The sequence below is a fragment of the Suricata suricatta genome, chromosome 3 (genome assembly GCF_006229205.1).
Source record: "Suricata suricatta isolate VVHF042 chromosome 3, meerkat_22Aug2017_6uvM2_HiC, whole genome shotgun sequence".
Taxonomy (NCBI): Eukaryota; Metazoa; Chordata; class Mammalia; order Carnivora; family Herpestidae; genus Suricata; species Suricata suricatta.
The window spans coordinates 36488237-36514802 of NC_043702.1; the positions used below are offsets into that span (position 1 = coordinate 36488237).

Here is a 26566-nt window from a genome sequence, read left to right on the forward strand (position 1 = left end):
TGCGGGTGTGCGTAGATGAACGCGGGTGTGCGCTGTCCGCGGGCCCGGGCTGGGCAGGGGGAGGGGAGGCTGGAGGTGCTCCTCCGGCGCCTGCCGTGCTGTGCAGCCTGGGCTCCGCCAGTCGCTGCCGGCGGCTGGGAGGCTCGTCCGCGCCGCGAGGAGGAGGACGGTGGATGGAGAGGGAGAAAGGATCGCATTCTGGGACGCTCCCTGAGCCAAGCCGGAGACCGGCCCAGACCGCGGCTCTTGTGTGGTAGAGCTGCCTTTACCCGGCTGACAAGACATCCTGACTTCCTCTTTAGTAGCCCAGAGGCTGTGGGTGCGCGGTGCGCGATGGGGACCCTTGGAGACGGCGCTTTTGGTTCTGGCGGGCCTGTCCCAGGAGGAGCTGAAGTCCCGGGGCTCCGCTCACAGCGGTGAACCACCCTCTCTGTGCCTGTGTGTATCAGTTTTGTTGCTTTCCTGGCTGAGACACCGCACAGGGTGGCTCTGGAGTGCTGGTTTAGAGAAGTGGGGTTATTTGCTGACTCGGTTGATCGTCCTTGCTGCAGGTCTGGAGAATGGAAACACCCCACCTCTGCAGACTTTGCTGCTCTTAGGATATTGACACTCATAAGTGCCCAGCCAAGTTGCATGATAGAACTCTGCAGCTCCTTTCACGAAAAAAGGAGACAGCTTGTCCCCCCTCCCATTTATTCATGGATAGGGAAATGAACACTGTTTAGGGGTCCTGGTTGGTGCAGAGGCAATCTTGACTCTGACACTCTATCAAACATGCCATTTCTTGAGATTTAACATCTCACATCTTGAATGGGTTGCATTTGTTGCCTTGCTGTCCCCATTTAGAATCCAGCCAGGACATCCTGCGATTTAGATGGTATCAGTCACCAGAATGATTTGCTCTCATATCTTTTAGATTCACATTTCTAGTTTGTTTTTCCCTAAGTATTTACAGGCATTTTTTCTTTTTGTGGAGGAGAGAGCACTGAATTAAAATTCATGTTAGCCTTAAATTTAGCAGGAAGAACAGCTGGCGATTGTGATGAATCTACTTGTTCCCATTGGTTCCAGAGCGTTTAAAAGTGTTTGTAAGTTGATATTAGGATTCTCTCCATCTTTTGGTCACTTACTTTGACAACTGTTACACACTGGCTTTTTTTTTTTTTTTTAAATCTTCCAGTTTTAGTTTGCCTTGGTCATGTCATCTTTGCTGGTCCAAGTTATTAAACTTGTCTGTTAAGTTCTAAATCTTCAAAGTACAAAAAATGAGTCTAATGGACATTATTGTTATTATCACATACACAGCAGAATTTCACATAGAACTTTAGACTTGGAAGAGATGCTAAAGACAGCCCTTCATTTTTTTAAATGAAGAAACTGAGATCTGAAGAAGTGAAGCCTGGGGTCCTGAAAGACCACAGCTGTTGGACTGCATTGCTGAAACTAACTCCGGTCTCCTGCCTTCCAGGCTTCTGTGCTTTTTGCTAGAGGTTGTAAGACACCTCTGTCTTTTCATTGGGTGTGTTAAAAGTGTTACAAGAAGTCATTCGCTCCTAAATCAAGATCAACCCTAGGGGAAGGTGTATTTCTTGGTCTTAGAAAGAAAGGAAGTTATTCTTCAGGACATATCAGAGTAGGACTTTCAAAGATGTTTGTCTCTTAAATACATCTCCTCCCTTCCGCAAAGAAACTAATACTGCTATGGAGAAAAAAAGTCATATACTCTGGATTTGATTCCATCTCCAAATGCATCAAAGGGATCTAAGGAGTTCTGAGATTCAGGAGCATCTAAGAACTGCCAACCTATCTTGGAACAAGGCCAGAAGAAGGCTGGGTGAGGAGGTGGTCCGGGCTGGGTGGAGTCGTGAGCACTGAAGGTTTCTGTGTGACTTCAAGTCCAGGAAGTGTGTGGTCTTTCTTGCCTTATATAGTCTTAGCTTTCAGTTTGAAACTAAATTTTTTGATGCTGGTTCCTAACCTCACCAAGGCTTAAAAACCCTTTGCTTAAATACTTACTACAAGAGTTTTGCTCCATCATTTTGGGAAGGGGGCTGCCTGCTTCGAGTCTGTGCCTTGGAGTTTGTAGAAGAGTGCCTAACTCTGCACTCGGCTCCTGGTAAAACCATCACCTCTCCATTCTCCCCTCACCTTTGAATGCCCTATTTGTGTGGTGATTCTTGATTTTTGCCATGGCTCTTGGATTTTTAGCTTGATATCCTGATTTCCCTGACACATTCCTATTGTTGATAACCTGAATCACAAGTTGTCTTGGTTTGTTTTCAAATGTGCCTAAAGGAAAACCTGTAAGAAGATGACATTTCCTGTCCTGCTGGCGAGCGGTGGAGGAGCCAGGTTGCTGGCAGCCCCGCACTGGCACCTCAGTCATGCACCAGGCGGAGGCATCTTTTCTGAACTCTGTTTTGCGAGAGTTTAGAAAGGGGAGAGGCAAGTGTGGTTTTTAGATTTTTTTTTTTTAATTTAAATTACTTTTTTTTTTTTTTTTACTATGAGAAGGAACAGAGAGCTGTTGCTACAAACAAACTTAACATTTAGCACTTCTGCATTCGTAACGGTGTCTCTTCTCTTTTCCTCTTCACGCAGCACACATTGTTTTTCTCGCAGTGTTGGGGGACCCATGATCCTGGTTCACCAATAACGGAGGGGTTTCCCAGGGTGCAGGACTTCCGGTGCTAAAACACTGGGAAAATTCTAGGCAAGCCAGGATGAGCAGCATAGAATATATTCACCTATGTAATTAATATTCTAATGTAATTATTTCTTCCTAAAAGGACATTAGAAGGTTTTTTTTTATATCTTTGATAAAGTGAGGTAATTTTAAGTTTGGGAAAGAAAGTTCTATTTCATACAAATGTAGTGCCTTTTAGCTGAAGATAGCCATAAAACTCTTGGCAGTTTGATTTGCTCTTGAACTTTTGGGAGCTGCTCTTTATGTCTAGTTAAGGTACCCCCGTGACCTTCAGTCTGCTTTTAACCCCCCTCCCCCTCCCAAAAAAACCCCATTTTTCAAAATTATGAAGCCAGAATGGTAAGCTGATTTGGACCTTTGAAATGTTCACTATTCTTACCTGAATTTGCTAGTGACAGCAGAATGTCACCTCCATCTTGAGGGCTGCCTGTAGACAAACTGTTTCAGCAGGTGGCCCTTTTTGGAGCTTCCTGCCTGGAGGCCTTCTGGCAAGGTGTCCCCTTGCCAAGTCCTAACTCACACTTGAGTCACCCACATCCTTGCCAAAGGCAGCGGCTGGCAGCCGTGGCAGAGGCAAGAAACTAGAAATCCTGTAACGTTGATTTCTAGCTCATAGTATGGGGCCTTGGGACACGTTATGTATTTTATAGGCTGCTCGCATCTTTCCGTCACTGCTTAGAGCACTGGGTCCAGAGCAGACACTGTGCTGCGGCCTTGCCCTCAGCAGAGATGAAGGGAACAGAAGGGCTTTATTCTTTGGACCCTTCTCTAGTTGTTTTGGGATCCAGTCACATGATTTGGGGAGTGCACTTGAAGGCTGGTGTTTCCTGGCGGAGACCTAATAATCGCTTACATTTATTGTGGTCTTCTTGTATGCCGAGCCCTGCCATGAATCACGCCTCTTGGTCCTCACGGCCATACTGGGAGGTAGCAGGGTGATTCCTATTTTATAAATGAGAAAACAGGAATAGAGAGGCTAATTGACTTGTTCAAGGTCATGCACCCACTAAGTGATTGAGTGCTGTGTCCTGTGCTGGCAGCCTGATGGCCCAGGTGGGGCTCTAACCACAAGGTTATACTGCTAATCGTCAGAAGGTCCATGCAATCGTAGGACTCCGGGATGCCCACTCTTACTAGGAAGCCACTGGGCCAGGCCCACTGCCTGCACTCCACCTAGCTGTTGGGCCGGGCCCGTTCTATCCGAGTTAGGAGCTGCTGTGAGGCCTCTCCTCCCGGCAGCCTTGGACCTGCCTTCCGCTGTTAGCTTCTCCACCTCTCCACCCTGGCCGATGACCTGGTGATTGGTAGCTTGGAGATTTTTTTCTTGGTCATTAGCGAATGAACTATGATCTTTGCAGAAATATCAGAAAGCTGGATGAGCAGAAAGAAACAGTTAAAACCATCTGTAGTCTCTGTACTCAGAGACTGACATCTTGATATAGAAGGAAACTTCCAGTCTTCTAATAGCCCGATAATACTTTTAAACTTTCTGCATGATAAAATCAGTATCTTTCTCTTGACCACAAAGCTAACAATTCTGCTGTCTAGACCAGTGACTTTTCCAAATAAACTGAATTTATGCTTCTCTTAAATAAATGACTGGCTGCTCTGGTATAACCCGGCAGCACATACTTTTTTTTTTTTTCTGAAGATTTCAACTTTTACTTCCTCTTTCCCTATAAACAGGGAGTAAATATAAACTTCACAAAACACAATTGTTTATGCCAGAAACAGCACTGAGCCATTCTTTAAAAAGACTTCTATTTCAACAATATAATATGATTTTTTATAGGCTGGAGTATAACATAGAATGATTTAAAAAAATAGGGAGGAACTAGAGAGATCTGATAGTTGTGTGGTTTTAGAACTTGGTAAAGCTATGGCTCTCCTTTTTCTTTCTTTTTTTTTTAAATAAGCTCTTTAGGGGCGTCTGGCTGGCTCAGTTGGTTAAGCCTCCAATTTTGGCTCAGGTCATGATATCATGGTTTGTGAGTTCAAGCCTGTGTCAGGCTCTGTGCTGACAGCTCAGAGACTGGAGCCTGCTTTGGATTCTGCGTCTCCCTCTGTCTCTGCCCCTCCCTTATTCTCTCTCTGTCTCTCAAAACTAAAAAGACATTAAAAAGTTTTTTAAAAACCTGTAAAGTAAACTCTTTGAACTCAAGAGTCACATGCTCTACTGACTGAGCCAGCCAGGGTTCCCCTCTGGCTCTCCTGCTTGTTTTCCTCAAAGAAGATTCCATAATGAAGCTTAATATATAAGAGATTGGTGGCAGTAGTGATCCCTAAGGCCCTTTCAAAGATTATTTGGGTTTAGTATTATTTGAAAGCCCTCTTATATAAAAAACTACTGGTAACTGATTCAGTGTTCTTTCCCTGACATCATGTTCTCAGAAAACAAACGTTTATAATTGTTTGTAGAGGATTAGGAGTTACATAGAATTTGGATGACCGTGTCATTTTTATTCATTCTGGGACAGCTCTGAGAATGATGAGGGTACTCTTAAATATTAAGCTGGGAAAATAGGTGTGAACCAGGACTGTCCCAGGGAAGCCTGGACGCAGGATCACACTACATAGATGCTGTGTTTGCTCACCTCAAGCTTGACAGTAAGTGAATTTGTGACTAGTAAACCAGTCACTCTCTTTCCAGGCAGGTTTATACTGGAGCAGGTATTACAAAGATTGATTTATACCCTTATGCAAGTCCAGAGTTGGAAAGTGGCTTCCATTTCATATGTCAGTTCTGACCAATTGGTTGAGGGGTTGCAGGAGCGCTCTGGCTCTTGCACTGGGGATGGGGACAAATGTAACGATTGACTGTCAGTGTTTGCTAGGATATAATAAGGGAGAGAGGTGGCTTATGTTGTGCATTAGCCAACCCGCGGCAGGTCAGATTAACCTCTGTGGGCCCCAGGTTCTTATTTGTAAAATGAAGGGGTTGGACAGGATGCCTTTCAGGTGCCTTGGCTCCTTCCACCCTCTCTGTGACTCAGTCCCTTTGTTGCCCACAGTTTGTGCTCTAGTCTTCTTTGCAGACGTGTTTGCAGATGAACTCCAATTTAGCTTTCCAGGCAATAAAGTAAAAAAGTTAAGTTAGATTCCAGAAGAAGGTTTTACTGATGTCAGTGGTTTAGGCACCGATTCCTGCCCTGTGACCACTTTCCCCTCTTCCCCTGTTTGACAGATAGTCCAAGGTTGTTTATTTTCTAGAGCATCACTTTTCCTGATTATTCCTTCAGCAGCCTCTTACCAACATATGTACTTTCTACTTGACTTCAGAGGTGTTTTCTCTCATCAGTGTTCGAGTCTATAAAAGAGTTGGTAGCTCAAGAGGTTGAAGTTAACCATGATATTCATAATTTTTAAGAATCTTTTTATCGTCTCCTCTTTTGAAACCAAAAATTTATCTAGCACCCTATTAATTGGACCAAGTAAGTAAGAGTATATAGTCCACCTTTGGGCTGTTTCAGGCATTGCTAACCAATGCGCGCTTGTCCTCCTCGGTCTCTGTGGATCTGTAATCCTCTCACTCCCATCCTTGTGAGTCATCAGCATCCCAGGGGACCTATCCAGGAGACCTTTAAGACCCGGAGACCATTTTGCCCGAGGGGAGCCTCCAGAGCTCTTGGTAAAACTAAAGAGATTTGTGGGAACATCTGAGGCCTAGACGTAAAAAATTTTTTCACAGTTTCGATCTGTCTCAAAGGTTTCAATGTTAAAAAAAAAAAAAAAAAGGAGGGTTTTGTGTTAAATTGTTTTTGTTTATTTAACACTAGATTGGGGAACAGAAGACCTGGATTTTCCTCATGTTCTTTTCTTTTTTCTTTTTAATGTTTATTTATTTTGAGACCGAGAGAGAGACAGAGAGAGAGAGTGTGAGCGAGCATGAGTGGAGGAGGGGCAGAGAGAGAGGGAGACACATCATCTGAAGCAGGCTCCAGGCTCCAGCGTGTCAGTACAGAGCCTGAGCCTGACACAGGCTCTAACTCACCAACCTGAGCCGACGTCTGACACTTAACCAGCTGAGCCGCCCTGGCGCCCTCTCATGGTTCCTTTTCTAATACTTACACGGCTTTGGGCAAATCTTGACCTTAGCTTCTTTGTCTGTAAAATGGGAGTGCATGGGTGGAGAATCCTCTATATTTTTTCAAGCTCTAACATTCTAAGAGAATGCCCCAGGTACCTCTTCTCAACTCTGGGCATCTGGTTTGAAAAGTATCTGTTTGACACCTTTCTCCCTACCCTCCCAGGGTGGTGGTGACCAATAGAGTTGATCAGGTCTGAGAAATACACCCTGCATTCTGCCTAAAGGTCAGGGGTCCTTTCCCCAAGAATGGCATCTTTTAGCATCTCCAGGTTTCAGGGAGGGGCACAGAACCCTGTGTTTGTCTATTGTGAGCTGTGCCAAGCTCCTGCCTGCTTTGGCCTTTCTCATTTGCTTTAGCAAATGGCTTGGGTTCTTCCATAATCCTGTGTCATTGAACTCCATAATAACATCTGGGGCTAACAAGTCCATTTCCCAACTGTTGGATCCAGATAGTGGATTCAATTGACACAGTGATCACAGACTTTCTCGTGGAGGGAATTCCTACATGCAGTCAACAGCCTCTATGTGTAGATATACCCAGTCAATGGAGAAAGCTTGTTTTGCTATGTAAGCCTGGCAAGATGAAGAGAAAGATAGGAAGTGAGCACAGGAGAAGTGTCCTAACAGAAAGCCAGGTGGAAGTTCCGGTAAGCTGGGGCCTATCAACCAACCCGTTCCTGTTAAAACAGTAACCTCCCAAGGCCAGGTGTGCTTTTGCCCCAGGACTGAGCAACATGGCTTACTGAGTTTGGGAAAGAAAATATCAGAATTCATATTTCTTTTAAAACCCTTCAAAATGTTTCTTTTTGTGTTTTTAAAATCTATATTAGATCCCAGTACTATAAAAACCCTCTTAGATCTGTTTCCTACTTTTTACCAGCTGGCCAAACCACTACATAGACTATTCCGGCAGCCTTCTGACTGGATTTGCTCATCCAGCCTTGACATCTAACTCTCAACATAGCCATCAGGGTGAGGGAATTCTGATGCTCAGATCACTTCTATCCTCAAACCCTCGCACGACACACGGAGGGAAAGCTGAAATCACAGGGTGGCCCCCTCAGGGCTCCTCACCTCACCTGTCTGGCTGTGCCTCCTCCCGTCCTTCCTTGATGTCCCTGCTGCCTGTGCAATCTCCCCTAGAAACACGTGCCCACCCTCGCCTCTTTCCCATCTTTACTCAGATGTTACCTTTTCAGCAAGTCCTTTCCTGACCGTGCTGTATCAACTGCCTACGTCATATTTCCCGTCTCTTTATTTCCTCTCTATAGAACATACCCCTTATACCATATATTTTATCTTTTTATAAAAATAAAAACTTACATGTAGAGGAGATACAAATAAAAGGGCAGCGCTTTTTGTTGTTTTGTTGGCTTGGTTGATTCACTGCTGTTAACTTTAGCACTCAGAAACAGCATAAGGCACAAAGTAAATGCTCCATGAATATTTGTTAAGTGATTGATATAAATATGTATGTGTGTCTTTGTGTATATCTGCATGTTCAGTGTTTTTACTTATAAGGTGCTCAAACAAACAAACAAAGATACTACCGTAAACAGAGCTCTCATCTGTACCCTGGGGTATTGGATTGCCATTCAAACAACATTCAGAGAAATTTTTCTTTCCCATCAAGTGATAAAAGATCACATATTGTCTTCTTTTCTGTTATATGTATCCGCTTTCTAAATTGAACTTTGAGTGGTGGGGATGAGTTAGCACTGTAGTTAGTTCTCAGGGGGTTCCATTTCTTTGTAGGGAAGGTATCAGAGTGACATTGAGGAAAGGAAGATGTAGAACCTAAATAGCATGGTAAAGGGCGCTCAGACCCGTGCAAAGTGGACCCTCTTTTATGTATTCCAGCAATCAAAGTCAGTTTAATGAACTCCATCTACAAGGTAGTGGCTCTGACAGAGTCCTCTGCTCCCCCTCTTTCCACAAAGGATAAGAACAGATGCAACGAAATAGACAGCGAATTGGGAAGGAGGAGATAAAATAATCATGCTTTGTGTTATTTAATCCCGACAACATCTTTACAAAAGAGTGGCTGTTACCATTCCACTTTACAGATGAGGAACATGAGAACTGAGAGACGAAGTAGTCTCTTTAGGGTCACATGACGCTGGGGTTCACATCTGGGCAAGCTTGTCGCCCATGCTTCTGGCCTCTTGAGCCAGGCGTAGTATCCCAAGGCTCTTTCCTTCATGGGGCTTATGGTGGTGTTAGCGATGGTACTGCATGCCTTTTGCACGGAAGGCCCACATCACATATTTAGTGAATACAACGTGGCATGTGAAACAGCTATCAAACTAGGTATGGTGCAGGATTAGACTACATTCTGGGGGTACTTATTGGGAACTCCAGACACCCGGAGGTGGTGATAGTTACTAAGAAAGGCATCAGGGAGCTGGAGGGAGTCCAGCGATCCTCGAGGAAGGGAATGAGTTTAGACCGCATATGAGGGGGAAAGGCATGCCGGGTGAGTGATGCGCCATGCACCTGTCAGGTACACTGAAGACAGGCTTGACTGAAGCCAAGGGTTCATACTAGGAAAGCCGAAGAGGAAAGGAAGGAAATATTCAACATGCATACTGGATAGAAGCAGTGCTTATGTATTAACAAATCTTTTTTACTTGGGTTCTGATAGGTACTACGTGTCCTCTCCTGGACACGTAAATTGTGTCTGGACAAAACTCATTATTTCCATGTGTTGTACAGGCATGATATTTAAACAATGAATTTGTATGCCATCCTGTGCTAAAACGTATTCACGCATAAGGTGAGGTGTTGCTTTATGGGTCTTTCTGTTTCTACATACTGCCTACTTGAAGGGATTATTGTGCACATTCTTGTTATGGCAACATTTTGTGGGTAAACATGTGTCCTGGAGTACTGCACTTCACTGAAAGATTGGCTGGCAAGACACTGGCAGATTCGTGAAGTGGGTCTGGAGAAGGCCTGTTGTTAATCTTATACATTTTTATTAAACATTACTTAAAAATCTAGACTATTGTAAATCTATAGAAAAAATGTTTCTGTATCTTTAAAAAAAAATCAATTGTGAGAAAAAAAGAAAAAGAGGGAGGGGGTGGTGGAATATATACATCACTGAGAATTTAGGCCCATATAAACCAATTGGAGTGAATAGATTTGGATTCTGATTCGGACAAACTCAAAAAACACATTTCTGTGAGACAGTTGGGCACATTTGACTACTGCCTGGTAATTTGTAGATTTAAAGCATGAATATGGTATTGTGGTTATATTTAAAAAGAAAGTATCTTACAAAACAAGAAAACAAAACCACAAAACCTTAGCATTTGTCCAGGGCGCCTAAATATTTTACTGACTCACTCTTCTTGGAAGCTTTTTCTTTTTTCTTTCAGTTTACTTCTTCCTGTTCTCTTTGTGCGCCATCTAAGCTTTCCCCTCTCACCTGATAGAATGTCTTCAGTAGAGTTGTTAGAATCCTTGATTGTTAGAAAGCAATGCTGCCAGTTTTGTTGCCTAAAGAAATAGGCAGCTAACTCTGAATTAGTTGTGAAGCTCACCTATTTATTGACTTAGTTTATTAAGTGGCCTTCATAACCCACATGAGATATTTGAGGATCTGCCTTAAAATCATGTCTTGGGTGGTTTTAGGAAGACCTTGGTTTGGCTTTCCTAGTACAGTTATTTCAGTGTGAGGTATGTCCAAAGGAATTTAGTTTTTAGAGTTGTCCCAAATCGCTTTGTTATATTACTTTTTCCTTTTTAAATTCTAGTTAACATACAGTGCTACATTAATTTCAGGTGTATAATATAGTGATTTAACACTTCTGTACACCACCTGCTGCTTATCACGATGTTACATTACTTTAAAACCATGTTTCCATTTAAACTGAGTAGGTTTAAAAGACCCCAAGCAGTAATAAGGTCTCAGTTATAATGACCCTTGTTGGGTAGGGAATTAAAAAAAGAATAATGACCCTTGTTACCACGCCCCTTTTGTTACCTTAACAGGGAGTGATGGCCCCCAAGGATTTCAGTGTTGCTTTAGGCATGCCGCGATATCTGTGTTTATTTCTACAAGTGTGAAGATCCTTCCATATCCGTCTTAATGGAGTGCAAATTTAAGAATAGACCGTAGGCTTGAGAAATGGCCGGTCGCAACTTGAGTAAATGATATTGTCAGGTGTAATTTAGAAGCCAGATGACTTGAGTTTTGGATGCTCTGGAGCCTCGGTATAATTAAGTCTTGGGGCCTGAGGTGAATGGAACACTCAGTTGCTAATGCTTCTATTCCTAGCAGAAACAATTTTATTTTGAGAGGCTGTGCTCTTTAGCAGAGTCTTCTGTCAAAGTCCCAGGGCACTCTATTACTGTATATACAGTACTTTAAAATGGGACATCTCACTGAACAATTTCCAGAGATAATACATGGGAGTCGTACAGTTAAGACAATACCTAAGTTGATGTCCCCAGATGTGGGCCATAGGAACATTTCTTCTCCTGACAAGGTGTCTCAGACACAACTGTGACACAACTGTCCCTGATCGTAAAATGGGCATAATAATACTTACTTTACATGGAAGTTGTGACAGTCCAGCAGGAAAAGTCATTACATAGCTCTTGAATTTCTGGTGGGTTCTTCATTTGTCAAATTGAAGACCAGTTCTCCAGGGTCAATTTCAGTTCAATGAGAACATAATTTTATTATTTTTTTTGTTTTAAATTTGTGACCATTTATCTGGTCTTTTTTATTGCTTACTTAAACAACATTGGTAGAAAATTTTCTGTTTTATTTTCGTGTGAAATCTCCATACTTAGTTTTGAATTGTAGCATTTTGGTTCCTACAACTTTAGGAAGTGCATTTTTCTTTAATTTTGGTTTTAATGAACGAACTGATTTAGTTTACTTGACTGAAGAATTTTATGTTTAGATAGATCTAGGAGAATAAATGTGTGTTGAAAATATTCCGAGGAGTTTGCAATCATTCTTGATTTAAGTTGTCAAAAAGAACTGAAAATCACTTTTAAGAATGCCACTTCCTCTTCACAGAAGTATCAAACCATGTATTTTTGAGGAAGTGTGTAAGAACAAAATAGTTGATAGGTGATAGAGTAATCTTCATAAAAGATCATCATGGAGAATTTCTGAGAAACATTGGTGTAAAATTTCAAGTTTAGAGTGAATATACAACAGGAAAGAAAATGATACATTTCTCTGAAAAAAAGTGATTATAAAAGTCAGAAGAAGGATTCTTTGTAAAAAGTCACTTTAATTTGGAGTCTTTTTTTCCTTTGAAAGCTGTAGAATGCTATTTCAAAAGATGTTAAGTGAAACATCATTGGATACATGTGTATGTTTTAATTCTTTTTTTTAAGATTTTATTTTTTTAAGTAATCTCTTTATCCAATGTGGGACTTGAACTTACAACCCTGATATCAAGAGTCTCATGCATTACTGACTGAGCCAGCCATGTGCCCCTTGTATTTTTTTTAAGTTTATTTATTTATTTTAAGAGAGAGAGAGTGAGTGCACAAGCAGGGGAGGGACAAGGGAGAGGGAGAGAGAATCCCAATATGGGACCAGGATCTGCTGTGATCAGTTGACTGCTTCCCCGCCTGAGCCACCCAAGTGCCCTACAGAGGAGTATGTTTTAAAAAAAGAGGGGAGGGGGCCCCTGGGTGGCTCAGTAATTTGAGCATCTAATTCTTGATTTCGGCTCAGGTTGTGATCTCAGGGTCATGGGACCGGCCCTTGCTCTGGCTTGCGCGCATTCTCTCTCTTTTATTAAAAAAAAAAAAAAAAAAAGAAAGAAAGAAAAAAAAAGAGGGAAGGAAGTGAGAATGGAGGCAGGCTGACCGTGGCTGACCATGTTACAAAGTGAATGTCAGAGGTGCCTTTGAGCTTTAAACTCAGTTGGTTGTCACCTGCTATATACTCTGCTTTAAACATAATTTTTAAGATTGGTCACTGCTTTTCAACCACACTGACACTTATTTCTTGGAGTTCTAGATCTGGAATAACTAAAGTGGAGGTTGTTACTTTAGCTACAGAAGAAATGACCAGAGCTGTGTACCCAGAAGGCTGGAAAAAATCAGGCTGATGGTTATTTGCCCCATCCTGTGGGTTCTTGCTGCTGATACTGAACCTTTTGAATCCATCTGTAGTGACTGGCAGATAAGAAATTATTTCACACAGTGGGAAGGCAGGTATCGGAGGCTCCTGGGACTAGTAACTAGGTTCCTGTGACATCTCTGGTTTTAAGTGCCTACTGCTTGTCTTTGTGAACTGAACTCAAGAAGGACATTTCCTTATCACTACTTTATCATTTCAGTGAGCTTTCCCAGAGAGCTAATTCTTACCTCCATTTCTGCCAGAACTGGCTGAGACCCTGGCAGCCATTCGCCCTCTCTGGGCCTCAGTTTCCTCTACGGAGTGAGGATGTTGGTCAGATGAGCGAACAGCTAGGTGCTCCAGTGTTTGACTCTAACCCAGTGGTTGGCAGACTGCTGCCTACAGGCTGAATCCAGCTTGGGGCCTGGCATGCGACCTGTCAACTGAGAATAGTTCTACGTTTTTAAATGGTTGAAGAAGATCAAAAGAATAATATTTTGAGACACATAAAGATTATTTGAAATTCAAATTTCAGTGTCCCTGATAAAATTGTATTGGAACACAGCCTCCCTCATTTGTTTATGTGTTGTCTGTGGCTGCTTTGGGACCCTGAGAGTGGAATTAGGTAGTCGCCACAGTCTGCATGGCTGGCAAAGCCGAAAACATTTACTGTCTGGCCCTTTCCAGAAAAAATTTGCCAATCTCTGCTCAGACTTGGGACCACACTCTTCAGAAATCGAGTGCTACACTGTTATTTTCGTAGTACCTATACTGTACTTTGATCTAGATTTAATTAGATTATTATGATAATTCTTGCTTTTGTTATTTTACCCAGGAGAAAGTAGAGGCTTAGTTAGCTTTCTCGGTATGTTTTTAATTAAAAAGAAAAATCCCCTTTAAAACAATAGTTTGTTTGTACTCAGACTTTTTTTCTTTCTTTAGGAATCACTGTAGAGAAAGAAGCCGTATGTTTCTATTTTAAAGCATTTGCCTTTAAACTGGATTTTTAAACTCCAGATGTGGATTCAGGAACAGTTAGAATGTACTTTTGATGTTCTCAAAGAGGCGCAATGGGGGAGGAGAACTTTACTTCTTATATTTGAGAGTGAAACACAACTTAATATTTTCTATCTCCCACTGTATGCTAAAAATACTATTTTTAGTTTCTTTAGATCAATATGGGGATGGAAATGGCTTTAATCTCATGGAGTGCCAATGATAGCAATTGAATGGATACATTTTGAAGATACACTCAATTATTACAAATGGAAATTATAAAATTAAAAAAATATCAATAATATCCACCTGCCTAATATTTCCCACTATTCTAGAAAGTTCTCTCTGAAGCTCAGTCTGGTAATTTCTCTGTGAATTATGGATTTCAGTGAGTAGGTGTGTGTGTGTGTCCAGTGTTCACATCATTATAATTTAAAAGAAAATTTGTCTCTCACTCTTATACTTCCAAAGTCATTTGAGTTATTCCGAAACTCCTACTAGGTCTGGAGTTCCTTTTGATCTTAGAAGAAGATGGGCACCTTGAACTGGTTAGTAAAGGGCAGAAGGGAGGTCAGTTAGCACATGTGATATTTCATCTAAAAGTTAGCCTTAGTTTTCTCTTTTGATTCTTCAGAGAGAAGGAATTAAGACTGGAGATAGTTGCTGATAAAGGAGATTTGTGAAGAAACTTCGTGTAGTTTAGAAAATGTTGACAGTGACTTTAAGCCAGTTAAAGACCTCCAACATTTTCTGAGCAATATCATAAAAATCTGGAGGAGACAGGAGGTGATCACAATGGCAAAATTCCCATTTTTTAGAGGGAAAAACTGAGGTCAGCCATTATTATTTGGCTTGCTTACTCTTAGTGGGAGTAGAGATCTTGTTTTTCTCTGCTCAGTCTGAGATGCATTTCATTTGCCTATCCTATTCTTAAACAGCACTTGTAAAATCACATGTCATTTCTATAGTTATATTTAGGATATAGCCTGAAAGACTGCATAAACACCCTGTGATAGAATACTGAAGTCTGCTGCCTAGGTCATTATTATGTGGGTCTAGTATCATATCATTTCCATTATCTAGATTAGAATGTATCACCCACCTCAAAGTTGGTCTAGAAGAGGGAGCCCATTGTGTACAGGGCCAAAAGGGTTTGGCCTCCTGGTTCCCCTTTGGGTGAAGAAACTTTTTGCTATGCAGACGGCCGTGGAACTTCGTTTGAAAACACTCGTAGCTGGTAATTGTGCAGAAACACTAAGGCTTTCCCACACTCTCACCCCACGGTACCTCCACGATGTACTCGGTTTTCTTTTTCAGAAGTTTATAAGAAGTATGTGGAATTGCCATCTATAGGGAGTGTTTGTCACAGAACTGCCTAATCTTTAGATGTGTCTAAATGCAGATGTATCTAATGAGCACTTTCATTTTCCTTCTTATGTGGAAAGGGGTGAGTTTCTCCGTTGAGCCTCTCACTTCTGGTTTTAATCCGTTTTTAGCTCCTTGATTAATGTGTGGCTTGGGAAGGTTGGAGCTAAGCCATTTATTTGCTGTTCACTTTTGGGGAAAAATGTTTGCACCTCTAAGTTTTAGTATGCAAGGCTGTGGGTCCCTCGAGTTTAGGTTAGCAAGGAATATTGAATGAATGATCGAGTGCCAGTTTCTGCTGCTGTGTTTCCTTCTTCTCCGCCTTCATTCTTAGTTCCTTACTGTTTACCTCCTTTGCTCATCCTAGAATCTGCCACGAAGACAGGAAGAATAGGACATGATTAATTTTTTGTTATATAAATAGCCAGAATGTAAGGATTGGTGGTGGAAAATATTACCGAGTTTTTGGTGGATTTTTTTTTTAGAACCTTGTTAAATATGTCCAATCAAGAATTATGTGGCTTGAGCAGTGCCTGGGGAGCTCAGTTGGTTAAGTGTCTGACTCTTGATTTTGGCTCAGGTCACGATCTCACTGTTTGTTGGTTCAAGTCCCAGGTCGGGCTCTGTGCTGACTGCACGGATCCTGTTTGGGATTTTCTCTCTCCCTGTTTCTCTGGCCCTTTCTCTCTCAAAATAAATAAATAAACTTAAAAAAAAAAGAATTGTATGACTGGTATCTCAGTGTGTCATGACATGAACAGACCTGAAACAGCTCCCTCCCTCTCTCCAGTGAAGAGAAGAGAAAGAAAGAAATGTTTGCTTATTATTTTATCTTGTTTTTTTTTGTTATTGCAAGAGGTTAGACTGGCTTTAACTGCGACAGCTGTTTAAAGACTTGCATAGGAAGTGACTTCTTTTTTTAAAGTTTATTTATTTTGAGAGAGGGAGGGAGAGGGAGAATAAGAGAGAGAGGGAGAGAGAAAATCCCAAGCAGGTTCTGCACTGTCAGGATGGAGCCCAATGCAGGGCTCGAACTCACTAACTGTGAACTTGAGATCATGAGCTTAGCTGAAATCAAGAGTCCGTATTTAACCTACAGAACCACCCAGGTGTTCTAGGAAGTGACTGCTAATGTGGGTTCTTCTTTTTTTATTTAAAAAAATTTTAATGTTTATTTTTGAGAGACAGAGACAGAACATGAGCAGGGGAGGGAGGGGGAGAGAAGAGAGGGAGAGGGAGGCACAGAGTCCAAAGCAGGGTCCAGCCTCTGAGCTGTCAGCACAGAGCCATGGAGCTCAAACCCATGATCCATGAGATCATGACCTGAGCTGGATGCTTAACTGACTGAGCCACCCAGGCGCTCCAGTGGTTTGTCTCTAGTTTGGTTGAGCCCAAGGGAGGCAGAACATGCTTCCCAGCACTGATCCTGGGTAGGCAGAAGGGAGGGCCACCCCAGGCCATCTACTGATCCTTATGAGCACTTCTGCAATGTTTTTATCCCCAACTTCCACGTCCAAAAGGTTTTTGCAAACTATGTATCCCCTTGCACATTTTTTAGCTTGACATCTGAAGTTTTTCATCATTAAGTTAGAAAGGTGCAAAGGATATATATATCACTCTTGGCATAATGTTAATATTGACTTTTAATATGAAAAAGTTATAGTGCTGTTGGGATTGTATTGAATGGAATTTAAACACTGTTGTGATTTGATGTGCCCCATTATCACTTACAAAACACACAAGCAAGCTCTTCCTTAATAGTTGGAAATTTTATGTTGTTCCTTTTTCTCCTTGAACTCAATACTTCCATTCCACTTCTTCACACAGAATTTTATCCAAATATAGCACATTTTAAAAGCTCCAATTATCCTGTGGTACTTTGCAATAAAAATATGATCCTAAGGTGCTAAGAGTTATATAAATTTCTGGATTGACTTTCTCCTTGTAATAATTATTATATTGCCATTTATCAAAACACAAATATATCACAAAGATTGATAAGTTATTAGTAAAACATGCAAACGTTAAGCATTCTTATTTGAGATGTGTTTCTTGATTGCTTGATGAGGCTTTGTTTCCTGTTTTAAATCGGTTCATGGCAGCATACCCTAACCTATTGCTGGAATGCTGCTAAAGGAACTTAATGGAAAGAAGGGAGGTGTGAACTAAAGGAAGTTCTCCTGACCCACGTATTTTGAACTTGAACATGCCTTTCTCTGCTACCAGGACTTGACACCATAGGGGCACTTCCATTTGTCTGAAGCAGAATGGGTGAGAAGTGAGTCTTACTTCTGAGGGAAGATTGTGAAGAGAAAAGTGGGAAACACCAGCAGAGTGACTCCTCAGCCATAGGCACATGACTTTTAACAAGCTGGACGTAGGGAAGTGGAGGTGTGGAACGTGATAGCCACAAAATAACCTGTGCCTGCAAACCTCTCACAAGGCCTTCAGGGACTTTTTTTTATTTTTGAGAGAGACAGAGAGTGAGCAGGGGAGGGACAGAAAGAGAGTCACAGAATTTGAAGCAGGCTCAAGGCTCTGAGCTGTCAGCATAGAGTCCAGGGGTCCAAGGCCGCCTGCGTGAAGCTCACTACTCTAGAGGGGCAACCTTGGACGAGCTGATGTCGTCACAGCTGGTGGCCTGCAGTCCCCTGCCCCTGCGGTCCCCATCAGTTGGCCAAGTATGGGTCACTGGGTCACCTCAAGTGTGAATGACCAACACATTAGTCAAGTCTCATAGGCAATAGATTACTTTTGAAAGGCTGTGCTTGCACTTTTGAGAAATTAGACTAATATGTATTCAAACTTTAACTTTTGAAGGTAAGGTAGAGCGCTAGTAGAGGTCTTTATATATGTTCTCAGTTAAAACATGTTGTCAATTAATTAGCCATTAACTCATTAACATTTCTTTCATGATCTCTGTGTTTCTGCAGGAAGCTCTAGTATGTAGATACTTGATGAAAAGTTGGTTTTGTGTGTTTGAATATTTGGGCAGCTTGTTCTCCAACATTTGAACCTAGATTTGGTGTTCATGAGCACTTCGTCTTGGGCATGTTGAATCCCGTCTCTACGTGCCCTCCTTATGGTCCACTCTCTGCAACTGACTGAATAATAGCAGGATGTCAGTAATGATGTTCCTCATTAGATTGTTACAGAATTTAATTAGAATTTGATGTATTGGAAAGGTAATTTCTTCTTTTTTTTTTTTTAATTTAATGTTTATTTTCTTTTATTTTTGAGAGAGACAGAGTGTGAGCAGGGGAGGGACAGAAAGAGAGAGGGAGTCACAGAATTTGAAGCAGGCTCCAGGCTCTGAGCTGTCAGCATAGAGTCTAACTCAGGGCTGGAACTCATGAATGGGAATGGCGAAAGGCGAGATCACTACCTGAGCCGAAGTCCGACGCTTAGCTGACTGAGCCACCCAAGTGCCCGGGAACCCTAACTTCTTATATTTAAAAACCCAGATCCTGCTTTATAACTGATTTTTGGCAAATCAGTTGTTTGCGGGAATATGTCTGACAGCAACTTTGGTTTGTTTAATGCCTGAATCAGCTAACGTGTCCACTGATTTTGTAAATTGAAAATTGATACTCTACTGGGCAGTTATTTTACAAAAACATGCACATTTGCCATGCGTATGTTGAATGGATCTGTCTGGCTTTTCCGTGCAGTGCTTCACCAGCATTGAGAATGGTTCTTCGAAGAGAATGCTGGGGTCTGATGACTCGTGTTGCTGGTTCCTCTCTTGCTCAGCTCCAGACCAAACAGAAACATGCGTTCTCTGCCAAGTATTCTGTGACGTCACAAGGCAGGCCCTACAGCACTGTGGCTTTTTCTTACTCTTTTCCTTTTCAGGCTGCAGGAGATTTAACCTCTTTCTTGACTCTTCTGTCCCTTTTTTTCAGTTAGAGGATATCTATTATATTATATAGGACATCTAGTAGTATATAATCCTTTTTAAAAAAATAGATCTTATGTTCAGCAGGTTTAGGGTCACAGAAAAATTGAGCAGAAGGTATAGAGTTCCCTTACATTTGCTGCCCCGCCTGCCCCCCTCCACACTATTTACATTTGAAACCAGAGGGGTGCCTTTGTTACATCCATGCACCTGTGCTGACACATCGTTATCATCCAAAGTCCATAGTGTATATTAGGGTTCCCTCTTGGTCGTGTACATTCTGTGGGTTTTGACATATATTTAATGACACATACCTGCCATTATAATATCATACAGAGTAGTTTCACTGCCCTGAAAATTCTTTGTGCTCTGCCTGTTCACCCTCTGTCCCCTCTAACTCCTGAAAGCCACTGATCTTTCCATTGTCACCATAGTTTTGCCTTTTCCACAATGTCATGTAGTTGGATGGATTCTTTTTAGAAGGGATATAATAGGATAAGAAAATTCGGGAACTTTAAGGAATCTCAGAGAGGTTTATTATTTGGCCTTTTCATGCTTATAGAAATTCAGTATTTTCCAACAGTTTGAGTGGAAGCCAACATGTTCCGCTTCACAAGCAAAAAGAGTACTTTTGCATTGTTTAAAGTCGGGTTAGGGGGCACCTGGGTGGCTCAGTCAGTTGAGCATCCGACTTTGGACTTTGGCTGAGGTCATGATCTCAGGGTTTGTGGGTTTGAGCCCTGCGTAGGGCTCTGTGCTGACAGCTAGCTCAGAGCCTGGAGCTTGTCTTTAGATCCTGTGACTCCTTCTTTCTCTGACCCTCCTCTGCTCATCCTGTCTCTCACTCCCTCAAAAATAAATAAAAACATTAAAAAAAATTTTAAAACTCTGGTTAGATATTTCTGGGAGAAGTAAAGAGAAGCATTAAAAAAAACCAAGGTGGAGGAAGTAGAAGGACATTTTGTCTGTCCTTAGGAATTCCTTAAAAAATTCTTTAGGTCAACTGTGGTTGCCATTTGATAGCATTTTGGGAGATCTTGGATTAAATAAAAAGGATTGCTTTCAAATTAAGAGAACTGGTATTAAATAGAAATAGGGCCAATTTTATTGCAAGGTGGAGCTGGAATCTATTGAGGCAAAAGATGTTTAGAAAGGATATGTGCTTTAATGGTGTCATTGGAGAACTCTTGTAGAGCAGCAAATGTAGACCAGGTGCAGTGGTCACACAGAAGTGTTCTCTCCCTGTGCAGAATTGGTCTGCTTACCATTTTACTTTGTAAGTTAAAGTGGTAGCACTATCGGACTACCCCAGAGCTAGCAGTGGGTCAGGCATTTTATGTGGAAGATGGATTGGTTGAACTGCATGCACTGGTACTCAGTGATGAAGCTGGCAGAGGGTTCCCAGAGGTGACGACACTGAAATCTCTTTTTTCTTTTCTTTTTTTAATGCTTTATTTATTTTTGAGGGATAGGCAGAGCATGAGTGGAGGAGGGGCAGAGAGAGAAGGAGACACAGAATCCGAAGCAGGCTCCAGGTCCTGAGCTGTCAGCACAGAGCCTGATGTGGGGGCTCGAATCCATGAACTGTGAGATCATGACCTGAGCCAAAGTTGGACGCTCAACTGACTGAGCCACCCAAGTGCCCCTGAAATCTCTCCTTTTTCTCAGAATCTGATACTATGTCATTTTATTGAATTAAAAAAATTTTTTAAATGTTTATTTTTGAGAGAGAGGAACACAGCATGAGCAGGGGAGGCTCAGAGAGAGAGAGAGAGAGAGAGAGAGAGAGAGGATGAGATTGAGACACAGCATCCGAAGCAGGCTCCAGGCTCTGAGCTGTCAGCATAGAGCCCAATGTGGGACTTGAACCCACGAACCAAACCATGAGATCATTACCTGAGCCAAGTCGGTGCTTAACTGACTGAGCCACCCAGGTGCCCCATCATTTTACTGATTTTTTAAAAGCTCTGTAGAAGTTCTATATCAGTCATAAATGGGTTTTTGTGTTTTCTCTCCTTTATCGTGTTTCTGTAATCCATTTAACCAGTGTTTATTTTGCAGGAACTTGTGATGGGGGCATGCCCAAGACGAACAAACAGTCCAAGTATTTAGGGCTGTGACACTGGGCTGTTAATAGCGTAAGAGACTCTTGGTGGTGGAAGTAAGTCATAAAGGCACAGAAGGGTGTAGGTTCTTGAGAAAGTAAAAATCTACTTAGCATGTTTATGGGAGAGGAGCAGGAGGCATTGCTCCATTAGAGCCAAGCGTTAAAGGTGCAACGTCCAGCTAGAATCTTTCCCGTAGCTCAGCAAGTCACTTTACCCCATGGCTTCCATACTTTGCACCTGCTTTCTCCAGTTGCTCTAGTGCAGGCAGGGCTGCTGCGTATGGATCCTGACCCAGACGAGGAACAGGTTGGAGCTCCAGGCCTCAGGGAGCATTTTATGGCATTCAACCTGCACCATTGATGAACTCTTGGCCTCCTTGGTCTCAGCCACATTCTCACAGGACGAGGGTTTGTGGAACTTGTTGGTGGACATTTTGCAATGTGACTCACACCACAGACCTTATGTAACTCAAACTCTAACTTTTCATCACTTCCTGCAGAATGTGTTGTAGTTGGATTGAGGGATTTGGCTAGGGACTAGTGAGTGATCCTCTAACTCACTCAGGAGGTGAAGCTCCTGGGTGGGCTTTGAGACGCAGGTTGCTTTGAGTGCCACTCAACTGAAATTTCACCACTTCTGTCTCATGAAAAAGGCCCTGCTTTGCTAGCAGAAAATAGATTGCTATTGTGAGTGTTGCTGGTCTTTATATTTAAAAATTTAACAATGTAAAATTGTGTAAGGAATCATTTATAGGATTTTGTTTAAATATACATGTAGTTTTTGACTACATGTTGCCTTAATTTCTTGTGAGATCATGTGGTGGTGGGTTGCTAAGGGAAATTAATGGGAAAGTTATGAAAGAGCAAATGCCAATATATCATTTTATGATGATATTGTTATTATTTATTATCCTTTTGAGAATTAGAAAAAGGACTCCATTTTTCAGTTTTCATGGTAAGGCAATTTCGACCTGGTCATAGAATATAGATGTGCTGGGGGAATGATAGTTGGAAACCCCTAGACCAAATTGCAGGGAAAGCTCAGGGAAATCCTGCTGGCCTGCCGGAGGCCCAAGGGACTCCTTGTCATTCTCCTCATGCAGTTCTTTGATGCTATTTGCAAATGCATTTCACTAAAGTGAGTTCCATCTCTTAATGTCACTAGGTATAGATGTCTGTCCATGTTTGGAAGTACTTTGGGAGTTGATCTTACAGCAAATGAACATGTTACACATTTGTTCATGTGAGGTTACTTTATCTTCTCCAAAAAAGGGTAGATATTTCAATATTACAAATTATATGAAAGCATCGTAGTTTTAGGTTGCCTGTACCCCTCAATCCAGCAAGGAGATAGCCTCCTGGACATGTTTTGGAGATAATTGTCTTACAGTCAACTCATTTTCTTCCTCTTGGCGAAAAGGGAGTTACTTCACTTAATTAAAACCGGAAAACCACTGTCAGCTTTTGTATAAAGCACCAACCCCCAGGTAATTCACATCAAATTTCTTTAGAGGCTGGTAATTTCCAAAGCCAGCAATAGGACGTAAAGTATGTCTTTTGCTGAATCTAGGAGCAGATGTGTTTGGAAAGTGAGGAAATGATGTTGCTAACTTGCTAACTGTATTTTGAGGGATAACGTGATGGGGTGTAGCTTGACTGGTATTTCCTCTATTGAAGTGTAGGCAAACTTTTTCCTTGGAATTTAAAATGTATATATTACTCTAAAAGCCTCCTGAGAATCTGAAACTGCTACTTGCTTGCTTATAACTTTCTCTCATTTTCTTCCCAGCAGCGGGAGGGAAATTTAGATCTTGTTTAAATCTGCGATAAACTTTCTGCAGCAAGAGACTTGTTGGTCAGGGCTAATTCTAAGTCAGTGTTCTTTCTAAAACCGTATAAAATGATTCTGATACAAATGTAGAAACTAAAACATCTACCATGTTTGCCAGTGGAATGTTTGTACTTGGAGACATTGGAGAAAGGATGAAGGGGCGTGGGGAGGGACTGTTGCTGCTGCTGTGTGTGTATTTGGAATGTTAAACTGAGCTCAGTCGTATGTGAGCATTGGATAGACGTGGTTCAGTTCAGAGAGTTCCAGGCAGGGATGTCGCAGTGGTTCCGATGGGGCACCGTGAGCCCTGGGTGTGTGCGGCAGATCCAAGGCCACCTGGGAAGATGAGAGGTATGATGTTGGGGATTTTAGTAGGTTGGCAGGAGAGGGATTGAGGCCAGCTTTTTATTTTCTTTTTATATCGAGGGAGAGTGAAGATGAAACAGTTGGAGTGGAATGAGCAGTAATTAAAATAGATGGTGGGTAAAATGGTGGAAGTGGGTGAATTCTCTGAGCAAGAAGAGAAGCCAGATGGATGATTAGTGATAGAAGCCCCTGTTTTTCTAGGCAGAGAACACACGATGGGCCTCTGCTTTTATGAATTAAAAATATAGCAGCTTCCAAATGATTACTTGGCAAGTTAACTAGTGGTGTTCTGTATCAGTTTTATATCTGAATTATTTTATAATTCTCTTAGCAGATTAAAAAAATTTTTTAACATTTATTTACTATTAAGAGCCAGAGAAAGAGCATGAGCATGTGAGGGGCAGAGAGGGAGACACAGAATCCAAAACAGACTCCAGGCTCTGAGCTATCAGCCCAGAACCTCATATGGGGCTCGAACTCACAAACCCTGAGATCATGACCTGAGCTGAAGTTGGACGCTTAACCAACTGAGCCATCTGGGTGGCCCAGTAGACTTTTTTTTTTTTTTTTTAAAGAGAGGGAAACATCATTGGAATACTTTTATGGAAGAGTATATTTTGTGTAAGTTCCAAAGCATCACTCAGATTCCCCCTCAACCATGGGATATGTTAATTTCTCCGCTGTCATGTGGGGACTGGTGGGAGAGGTTGGTGACCCCTATCTCAGAACTTGGTTACCCTTCTCTGACACAGCTCAGGTGATGCCAAACTGTACTGGTTAAGTGTCCTCACAGTGAGGCCTAATCAATTTAAAAAGCCCATTATGACGAATTCCCCTAGGAACAAACAGAATGGCATACAATTCATTTTTCCACTCAATAAATATTTAGTGCGTCCTGTAAATTTCATGTCTCTGGGCAGAGCCCCTAGATACAATCTCTACTGAAATTTCAGTATTAATCTTTCTGTTTCCATATAAAGCAGTTCAAGTAAAAACCAATAGTGAAACAATTACTAGCATGATGTGCCTTTTTAATTACAGTAGATATTTAATGTTTCCCTACAAAAGAATTGTGTTCTTAGTAGGAACTCAACTATTGACAGTGCAACAAATTAAGTACTTGGATGACAATACTTGTTAAGAAAATACATATTTTAATAATTTGTGGCAGCAATTTCTCAAAAAATGTTTAAAGTAGCAATGAAGTTGTTGGGATCCCTGTTACCAAAGTGGATATTTAAAATTACATTTCTCTCTTGCAGCTGTGTTTACAGCAATACAGTGCCAGTGTGGGTCGGGGGATGTAATGCTTGGCAACTGTACCAGGCTTACGTGGGTCAGGGCAAGGTCTGACAAGGGAGGCGTTTGGATTTTGGTATGGAGAGACTTCCCATATTGTACTCTTCCAGAGAGCAGTGCAGGGATAGCCGGATTGTCTTACTTCACTCCGGCGCCAAACGTGGCGGGTTTTATGGACGGGAAGGACACTGTTAATGACTGTCTTTCCCGCTTTGCTGCATCTGTCTGTGGACAATATGCCGTATCCCCATTCATTGAAAGGAAAGGAGCGTTATTCCTGGAAGAATTTTTATGAGCCTGGAGAGCCCATATTGTGAACAGAACCAGGGCTTAGGAATTAGTGTAGAGAAGATTCTAGTAGTCAAAGAGTTTTTCAGTAAAGAAAACCAAAATCTTAGCTGGAGAGGTTTAGGAAGACAGGAGCAAGATAGACTAATGGAAGAAGAAAGAATAAATATGTTGGGAATGGATTGGTAACATGCAATGGTTCAGGGTAAGTTAACCTGTTAATTAGTGGTTGACTAACGTGCGTAGCTGTGTTTATCAAGCGATAGTGATACTCCTTGGCAGCTCTCAGGTTTTCAGCGATCAAGGAAAGGAAAGAACGGTTCCTGGCCCACTGAAATGTCATCGGTGTGGCCTGTGAAGACCACAAACATGGCATAGCAGCGGCTGAAGGCTTCCACGCTCCACCCTCTGCCTCCGCATAATTTGCCCCAACAGACCTTAAACCATGGAGTCAGCTTGAAATCTCTCCATTTCTCTGTTGAGCTTGTGGTTCAGGCACAGGTAACTGAAAACAGATGTGCTGAGTGCAAACGGCTAGCGTTTCTGTTGAGCTCTTGGTGATGGGGGATGGGGAGCGAAATGGGCCTTTTGCAAACCTTTGTGCTTTTGTTGTGTGTGTGCAGTTTTCCCGTCTCAGCCATCTCCGTCACATTCTAGCCAGATACTTTGCTTTTTGTTTCTTGGAGGCACTGCTGCTGCGGTGGAGGGGAGCCTGGCCCTCTGGTTCTTCACGCTCATCTTTTTCTCCTGTTGCCGGTTTCCTGTCTGTAGCCTGCACGTAGCCCCCTGGGACCCAGGGTGATTCCCCCCGCCCCCAACCTAGCAATCACCTCGTATGATTCTCCTGTTAACACTCATTAAGCTGTTCAGCAGCCCTGGGGACAGTGGATTGTCAGACATACTCGTGCTAAAAGAGAGGGCAGTGATTGGACCGCAAGGAAGTAAAATAAGATGGTTTAGAGATAGAAGTGTAGCATAAACCCCTAAGTCTTAGGGAGGTCCTTAGCATGGTGATTGCTGACATGATGGCAACAAACTTCTCGTGAGGTCCGCTGTGCAAGGGGATAGGGGGAGATGCTGGGGAGGAGGCGTCGCTCCACAGGCTTCACGGTCCAGCTGCGGCAAAGTAGGGGCACGTGGAAGCAGAGAGGCCACCGTGCAGGGCAGCCCGTGTACTGGGCGGCCTGTCACTCTCATGGCAGTCGGGGGCTGGGGGCCGGGGCAGAGAGCATCCAGGGAAGGATGTTTCCTGAAGAGTAACTTTGTGGAGGATATGTGATTTGAGCTGTTTGATTTTATTTTTTTTAATTTTAGTGTTTATTTATTAAGTAAAATTTTTTTCAATGTTTACTTATACTTGAAAGAAAATGTGTGAATGGGGGAGGGACAAAGAGAGGGAGAGACACAGAATGAGAAGCAGCTGAGCTGTCAGCACAGAGCCCCATGTGGGGCTTGAACCCATGGACCATGAGATCATGATCTGAGCTGAAGTCAAGATGCCTAGCTTAACCCACTGGGCCGC

General features: G+C 42.3%; 1 protein-coding gene across 1 annotated transcript in view; it reads left to right on the forward strand.

The window, feature by feature from the left end:
* Positions 1-1516: 1516 nt before the first annotated feature.
* The window catches only part of ANKRD44 (ankyrin repeat domain 44), a 313931-nt gene continuing 288881 nt past the window's right edge, over positions 1517-26566 (forward strand). Inside the window, exon 1 of the mRNA XM_029934164.1 lies at positions 1517-1834. The gene's annotated coding sequence lies outside the window, so the exon portion shown is untranslated. The remainder of the gene's footprint in view (positions 1835-26566) is intronic.